We start from the raw sequence: 8,716 nt of genomic DNA, 5'->3' as shown, positions 1-8,716 counted from the left end.
ATGGACCACGGCCTGGAGGCTGGTCCAGGGGTCCATGGTGGACTGGTTACACAAACGAAGGGGTATTCTATTTTAGCTGATGTATTTTAATCAGGCGGCCGAGGATCAAAGGAGCTTGGCTGGGTGGCGCAAACACGGCCGGCAGCCTACCGACAGCGGCGGGGTTGCCAGCGCATCATCGGAGATGTGTGGGAATGCGCATCCGGCCACGGATTTTGACAGGAAGCGGCACCAAATGAAGAGGACGACACGGGGAATCTTTATCGAGGCTTCTTGCCGGTAGAGAGGGGCTGAGGAAGGTCGGGGACAGAGAGGGGCAGCCGGTGGGCTTCATGTCAGTGAGGGTAACATCCAATGATGGAGGGAGGCCGATGGCAGCGCAAATGAACCCACAGACACCTGAGTACATGGGAAGAGTGTCAGAATGGTCAAAGGGAACTCACCGGCGATGGATTGAAGTGGCGGAGCTACTCACCAGCGTTGAAGAAGAACACGACGTTAAGGTGAATCCGAGCGGAAAGTGAGGTGGGAGCGGTGAAATGGGTGCGGAACATCGCAAGGAAGTCAATGGGTAGCTTAAATACTCAAGAGAGGCAACGAATCATCCGGATATGAAGAGAAATGGTCGGCGGCCAATGGAGATGAGTGCGGCGATTTCCGCATTTGTGAGGGATAAGGAGGGGGAAATGGCCGGGAAGGGATGAATAGGGGCGGGGATCTCGGCCACGGGGTTTAATTGAGTTGAAACAGCCCAGGGAGGCGGCAATTTGAATTGGCGGCGGTGAAATTTGGGGGCGATCCGAGTGGCGGGAGGAAGGAGAACAGGAGCCAGCTCAGGCAGCTCGATCTCTTTCTGTGCGGCTCGGCTCAGGGCGAGGCCCACGCGCCAGCGAGACAGGGCGGGAAAGGGGCCATCTTGGGCAGGCGTAGGCTGGCTCGGCCAAGTGGGCCAGCGGGGAAAAAAAGAATGGCCCATGTAGGGAGGAAAGAAAGGGAGAGAGGGAAGGAAAGAAATGGGCCAGGGAAAAAGGAATCGGCCTGAGAACCTTTTAATAATTTTGAAAAGCTTTTTATTACATTTTGAACAAATTTCAAAAGGGGTTTGAACGAGCGACTTCTAGGGATCTTTTGCAAATATTTTTCAAGCATAAAATCCTATTGCAACTATAACGGCACGAATTCATCAAACTTATATATAACCTATGGCAAAATTAAATGTAGAAATTAATTTCTTCTATGGAACAAAATTGCAACTCCTATTTAAAATTCTAGCAAAATTTTAAACTATTGCAAAAGTTTGAAATTCAGGGTGTTACAGATACCTCCTAAACATCGCACTGGGAAATAGGCATATGAGATTGTAAAGGGACTTAGGGTTATCCTTGAAAAGGGACGCGGGAGTACATCGGTTCTAAAATCTAATGTTAGAGCCCCTGTGTTCGAAAAGAAATCTATTTTTTTATTAATTAGCTTATTGGCTTGATTTTGTGGAACGACACACAATCAATGTCATGCACATTGAGAAGAACGTGTGTGATAGTTTGATTGGTCCGTTACTTGACATACCTGGCAAAACAAAGGATACACTCCAAGCACGGAAGGACCTGAAATGTTTGAAACTCAGACATGATCTACATCCTAAAGATATGGAAGAAGGTGATAAATATCTTGGTCCTGCTAGCTACATTCTGAGAAAGGCGGAGAAAATTGCAATGTGAAAGTGCTTGCATGGAATCAAAGTTGCATCTAGTTACTCAGCCAACATAAAGAGACTAGTAAATATGAAAAGTTCGAAATTAACTGGCATGAAGTCTCATGATTGTCATGTGATGATGACACAGATGCTTCCAATTGCAATTAGAGGTATTCTGTCGTCGAAGGTTCGAAACCAAATCATAAAGTTGTGTTTGTTCTTCAACGCAATATCACAGAAAGCCATCGATCCGACCAAGCTAGATAAGCTATAGGGAGACGTGGTAAAGACTCTATCCCAGCTTGAGGTGTTGTTCCCTCCATCATTTTTTGATATCATGGTCCATCTCATTGTTCACATTGTGAAAGAGATGCGGATTATTAGCCTCTTATTTCTGCATCAGATGTACCCTTTTGAAAAGTTCATGGGAGTTTTGAAGAAATATGTTCATAACCAAAATTGATCGGAAGGCTAAATGGCTGAGAGCTGGGGAACTAAGGAGGTCATTGATTTCTTCGTCGACTACATGAATCTCAAATCGGTTGGTGTGCATGTATCTCGCCATGGGGGGAGGCTACAGGGGAAAGGGACGATAGGTGCAAATTCATTCTACACCAATGACCCTGTTTCATTCACAAAAGTATATTTTGTATTTCTACAACGATAAATTATAGTAGACTCATATGTCGAAGAACACCAGAAGATGCTACACACCAGAAACACCGAGATCATTTTGGCGCCTGATTACATAGACAGGTGATGTATAAGCAGATAGAGTGTGCTCAATTGACTTTGTTAGCTCACGGACCATCAACTACAATCCTCACATTTCAAGGATAGGACATGGCTATACATTTTATACGAGAGCTCAGGATAATAAGAGTGCCAACCATGGTGTCCGTATAAATGCCTACAAGTGTAATAGAAATAGGGAGACCTACTACAGATTCATAGAGGAGATCTAGGAGCTCGACTATGGAGTGTTAAAGGTTCATCTTTTCCGGTGCCAATGGGTCAGACTCCTAGGGAGTGTGAAGATCGACAAGTACGATACGACTATAATAGACAAAAAACTCGTTGGATACAGAGAAGAACCATTCGTACTTGCGAATGAAGTTATGCAAGTCTTTTATGTAAAGGACCTGGACCTAGCTAACAAGGAGGAGCGCCACGTGGTTCTTCAAGGAAAAAGAAGGATTGTTAGAGTGAAGAATGTTATTGACGAGGAAGACAACAATTAATTCAACGCGCTACCTCCTTTCAGAGAGGATGTCGACCTAGGTCCCATGGAAGATACCGACGAACCTCCCTATGTACATCATGATTATAATGAAGGGCGGATCGTTAAGACAAAGTAGCTAAATTATGTTAATTCATATGTATGAATTTGTTTTAGATGCAATTATATCTCACTTTTTTATGCAAGCTTCAATTTGTAGTTTATGGTGGAAGATGTCTTTATTATTGAGCATATTGATTTTTTATTTTTAATCATGAATTACCGATAGCACAAGCTAGCACTATTGCTATGTATTACTATTTTTTCTTTTTAATGAATTACCTATAGCTACGACCATATTTATTTTCAATTTTTAATAATTCAAAATATGTATCGATGAAATGAAGATATATAGGAAGCTCCAATTATATTTTTTAAATTAATTAGCAAGCCTCAATATAGAAACTTAGGTATGAACATATTTATTTTAATTTTTTATTGAATTCAAAAATTGGACAAGGGAATTTAGGTATATATAAAACTTAATTTTGGTATATAGCAAGTTCAAATTTAAAAAATATATATTAGGATTTTAGGAAAACATAATATTAATAAATATAGATAGTACAAACTCAATTGAAATCACTTGAGTAGCATATTGGTTTGTTCGGTCTTACTTGGTGCAAGTCGTGGGTTTGAGTCTCAACACGCGCACGAAGCTAAAACAAATTTTTTGCACCCCATGGTACCAGCAGTAAAAGGGGTTTCACTGCCAGTGAACATATTGGGTCGGTAGTGAAACTACTTTCACTGCCGGGGGACTTATTGGGCTAGCAGTGAAAGTAGTTTCACTGCCGGTAGTCCTCTTGAACCAGCAGTAAAGGTACTATTTCACTAATTATCAAGCCCCAATATAGAAACTTAGATATGAACATATTTATTTAATTTTTAATTGAATTAGCCAATTGAACCAGGAAATTAAGGTATATACAAAACTTAATTTTGGTATATAGCAAGTTCGAATTTAAACAAATATGTATTAGGATTTTAGGTAAACTGAATGTTAATAGATATATATAGTACAAACTCAATCAAAATCACTTGAATAGCGCAGCGGTTTATTCGATCTTACTTAGTGCAGGTCGTGGGTTTGAGTCTCTATACGCGTACTCAAAGCTAAAACATATTTTTTGCACCCCGCGGCACTAGCAGTGAAAGGGGTTTCACTATCAGTGGACATATTGGATTGACAGTAAAACTACTTTCACTGTCGATGGACTTATTGGGCCGACAGTAAAAGTAGTTTCACTACTGGTAGTCCTGTTGAGTATGCAGTGAAGATACTATTTCACTAATTAACAAGCTCCAATATAGAAACTTAGGTATGAACATATTTATTTTAATTTTTTATTGAATTAGAAAATTGAACCATGAAATTTAGGTATATATAAAAGTTAATTTTGACATATAGCAAGTACAAATTTTAATAAATATGTATTAGGATTTTAGGTCGATAGAATGTTACTAAATAAAGATAGTACAAACTCAATCGAAATCACTTGAGTAGCGCAGCGGTTTGTTCGGTCTTACTTGGTGCAGGTCGTGGGTTCGAGTCTCTCTGTGCGCGAAGCTAAAATAATTTTTTTTACCCCGCGGCACCAGTAGTGAAAGGGGTTTCACTGCCGATGGTCATATTAGGCCGGCACTGAAACTACTTTCACTGTTGGTGGACTTATTGGGCTGGCAGTGAAAGTAGTTTCACCAGCAGTAGTCCTCTTGAGCCGACAATGAAAGTACCATTTCAAAAATAAGAAGAAGTATAATTTCACGTGTAAAGATATCATGATCCTAGTTCTGGTTGTAATCATCATTATTTTGCTATGTAAGATTATGTGACTTGTAGGATCAATGTGTCAACTGTCAGCACCTTTATGCCTATTTTGCTATGTAAGATGTGACTTTTTTTGTTAAATATGGTCGTAACGTACTTATTTACAATATTATATGTGTATGCATTCTACCTATCAACTCCTTCATGGTTATCTCACTCTTTTGACAACCTCCCTCCCTCCCTCATCGGCTCTATCTGTATCTCCCTCCTTCCTCTGCTCTTTATATGTAGAATATTCAATCGCTTGTCATCATCGTATGTAGAACTCCCAGGAAGGGATGGCATCACCAACCGCCAATCCAGCCTAGGTGCTAGAAGGATATGTAGTGTCGCCGTCTAACATTGAAGAAGGTAATCTGAGCCACTACCTCAACCTGGACCAAATAGATGCCCGTGGAGGTGATGAGGTAATTCATAAATAGATAAATGCATCTGTTCTACATATTATCGTATAGGTTCCTAATAGTTTTTTCACTTATGCGTAGATGCTTAATGCTCTAGAGGGTCACGATAATGAGCAATCCCAAGAGCAGCATCATGTCCAAGGTCCCTCAAAGATGCCTACGTGACATTTTGTGATCACGGAGGTCTCACCAGTAGGGGAGCCAACTACACCAGAGAGAGTTCTGGGGCCATACAAGTCAGTCTATGAGATTGCTGTTAAGGATCACGTGCCCATCAGCTATAGATTGTGGACTAGCGAACGAGGTGATCCGCATGTGGTTCATGATTCGATCAAGAACGACATCTTGTGGCCCAAGATATTAGAGAAGTTCGACTTCCCTGAAGAGACAAATATGGAAGTAGTTAAGCGTAAGACGCTAATGATTATGGGCATTTCATTTAAGTACTGGAAGGGGACACTGAATAGAACGTATATGAAGAAAGGTACAACGCCAGATTTCTGCAAATGGCTGCAACTGGAAGATCATTGGCAAGCTTTTACGAAGTACAAGTTGTCAGAAAAAGCACAAAAGTTGAATGAGGTGAACAAAGCAAACTCAAAGAAAAACCTATACCCCCACAAAGTCGGCAGTCGTGGGTACGTGAGGAAAGAAAGGCAGTGACAACAACAGCTAAATGAACTATGAGAGAGAGGTGTCACGCCGGAGACAGGGGCTGGAGCAAAAAATCGACATACTTCCTTCTTGGGAGGGGTACTTCTTACTCGTCTGATGGAAGCTTATCCTTTACAACCTCTAAAGACCCGGATGTGATGCAAGATCTTGCAAAAAAGCTTAGGGAAGCCCATGAGCAATCTGCACAAGGCTCTTCCAAGCCTAAGAGGGATAGGGACGAGCTCGCCTTGGCCCTGGGAAACAAGGAGCATGGTGGTTGCACATGAGGCATTGGGGTGATGGGTTGGAAATATGGATTCTCAGGCGATGTCGACAGTTACAAGAGTTGAAAGAGGTCCCAAGAGGAGTGAGATGCGAAACGAGAGGCATAACAAGTTAGGATGATGAAAATGCTTGAACAAGCGCTATAAAAGGAGAGGGAACATACAAAAGAAAAAATAGCACAAGTAGTACGACAAGCCTTCATGCGTGAGCGGGGTGCCATTATGAGGAAACAGGAATGGTCGGCAGCGTCTCCTAATGTTATGCACTCCAGCTCTGGTGGTCATCGAAGTAGCTGTGTGTTCACAGGAGTTCTGGGAGCTGACTCCATCACTTATGCTATAGACGTCATCACAACACGGACACCATGTAAACTACACATTGGTGCTAGGAACATTACCATCAAGGTGGCTTCTGGCGTGGCTTATCCCAAAGGATCCCATGAATATTTGCACAGATGTCCAATACCGGAGGGCTACATCGCGGTCGAAGTAGATGAGGCAGTTGGTCAATACCACTATGTTGAGGTGGACTACCCCACAGAGAAGGAGGCGAACACTATAGGAGAGAACGAGCACACATTTATTGCATGGGAGAAGGTCTATATAGTGTTTCCACCAGGGACACCTCCTGAGAATTTCTACTCTCCACTACACCCCGGGCCACCGTCGCCTCGAAGATCTTCTTCTCCTCATCCATCTCCCAAAAGAAGTCCACCTCCTCAGCCATCGTGTCAAAGAATTCCATTGCTTAAGAATCCAAGACCATCAAGAAGCCGGCCATCAGCTCAGAAAACAAGATCAGGTTTTGCAGCATCCAAGTAGACTACATCATGTAAGAAGTCAGTGGCATCTAAGAAGTTGGCGGAACCCAAGGATGTCCATTCACTCACTGCTGAGGAAACCAAAACTATTGTAGATGCCAGTGTCACGTCTCATTTCCATCCTCCACCACATCCATTGAAGCTTGTTGTGCCTGAAGATGCCTTGAATTTTTTCATGAAAATGGCCAAAGCTAAACAGACAGCTGTGGCTTCAAATAAGCCGCCGACTGACTGTGAATGCATCAGCAAGAAGTAGGTCAAGAGCAAACCAGGCCCAATCATTAAGAATGATCGAAGCATTGTGGACTTCCTAACTGATTAAAGAATAACAACACAGTAACTAGCACGGCTTACTATGGAAGTGGATATATCAAATTTGGATGTTACATGGCCGTTTGAGTTGAGCAAAACTTTGGTCAAACCAGATATAGAAAGAAACCTTAGAACTCAAATGTGCCGATTACATCAGTGGTACTTGGAGCAGTCTAGCCAGTGTTTCCAGGCATTCCCCGTAAGATACAGGGATGAATATTTCCTCAATAGGGGCAGCTTCTTCTGGTTGGAATTCTTGCACTTGTATGAACTGTGCAAGGAAGATGTCATCGGTATGGCTATAGTCAGAGTGTGGACTCTGTAAGTGACTTATGTATATAATTCACGTTACACGATCTTGTATTTTGAAATTGTATAGCTAACTTCTCCCTTTTGTAGAATAGATATCCAAGCATACGAACAAGACTTAGATAAGAAAGTAGGATTCATCTATCCTGGGCTTGTGAACCAGAAATACTTACAGAATCACTACCGGCCAAAGGCTTTAGCCGGCAGTGATTCCAGTGAATCACTGCCGGCTAAATCCTTCAGCCGGCAGTGATAACCCCCATCACTGCCGTTCCACCAAACCGACAGTGATAGTCCCTGACTACCACTACCCGTTGCCCACTGTCGACTCCAAAACTGACAGTGAAGGAGGTTTCTGTAGTAGTGTACCTAGTTGAAACTTGGCTAGCACTCCTCATTCATCTCTTCTTGTTTGGTATTGGGATGAAGTTTTTCTTACTGCTTGCTACCTCAATAACCATATGCCTAGCCAAGTTCTTCATCGTGCCATTCCCATTGGTTGTCTCCTACATATCACACCTGATTACTCATTTCTTCACATGTTTGGGTTCGCATGCTGGCCAAGCTTTCGCAAGAACAACTCCTAGAAACTTGAGTCTACTATGGCAACTTACTGTCACCTTCCCCGTTAAGGATCTTGGTCGCCTTGGCTATTTTCTTGGTATTTAATCCACCTACAATTTAGGTGGAATGGTCTTGTCTCAGCGTAAATATGCTATTGACTTACTTCATCATGCTCATATGGAGAATTGCAAGGCAGTTTCAACTCCCATGTCAGTCACTGATAAACTAGCATCTGATCTTGGAACTCCGCTTGGAGAAGATGATGTGTTCAGATGTCGCAGCACGATGGGCAGCCTTCAGTACCTCACTTTGACTCGTCCAGATATCTCCTTTAAATTAACAAGGTGTGCCAATGGTTGTCTAAACCCGCTACACTGGGAGACAGTCAAGCGCATTTTGCCATATATTAAGGGTACCTTGACTATTGGTTTAAAAATTTGTCGGTCTAAGTCAACACTTCTTAGTGTTTTCGCTAATTCTGATTGGGCTAGTTGTGATGATGACTGACAATCTATTATAGGCTTCATAGTTTCACAGACCTAACCTAATCTCATGGAGCTCTCGC

This window comes from Phragmites australis, chromosome 14 (assembly GCF_958298935.1).
Source record: "Phragmites australis chromosome 14, lpPhrAust1.1, whole genome shotgun sequence".
NCBI lineage: Eukaryota > Viridiplantae > Streptophyta > Magnoliopsida > Poales > Poaceae > Phragmites > Phragmites australis.
This window is presented reverse-complemented; position numbering follows the sequence as displayed.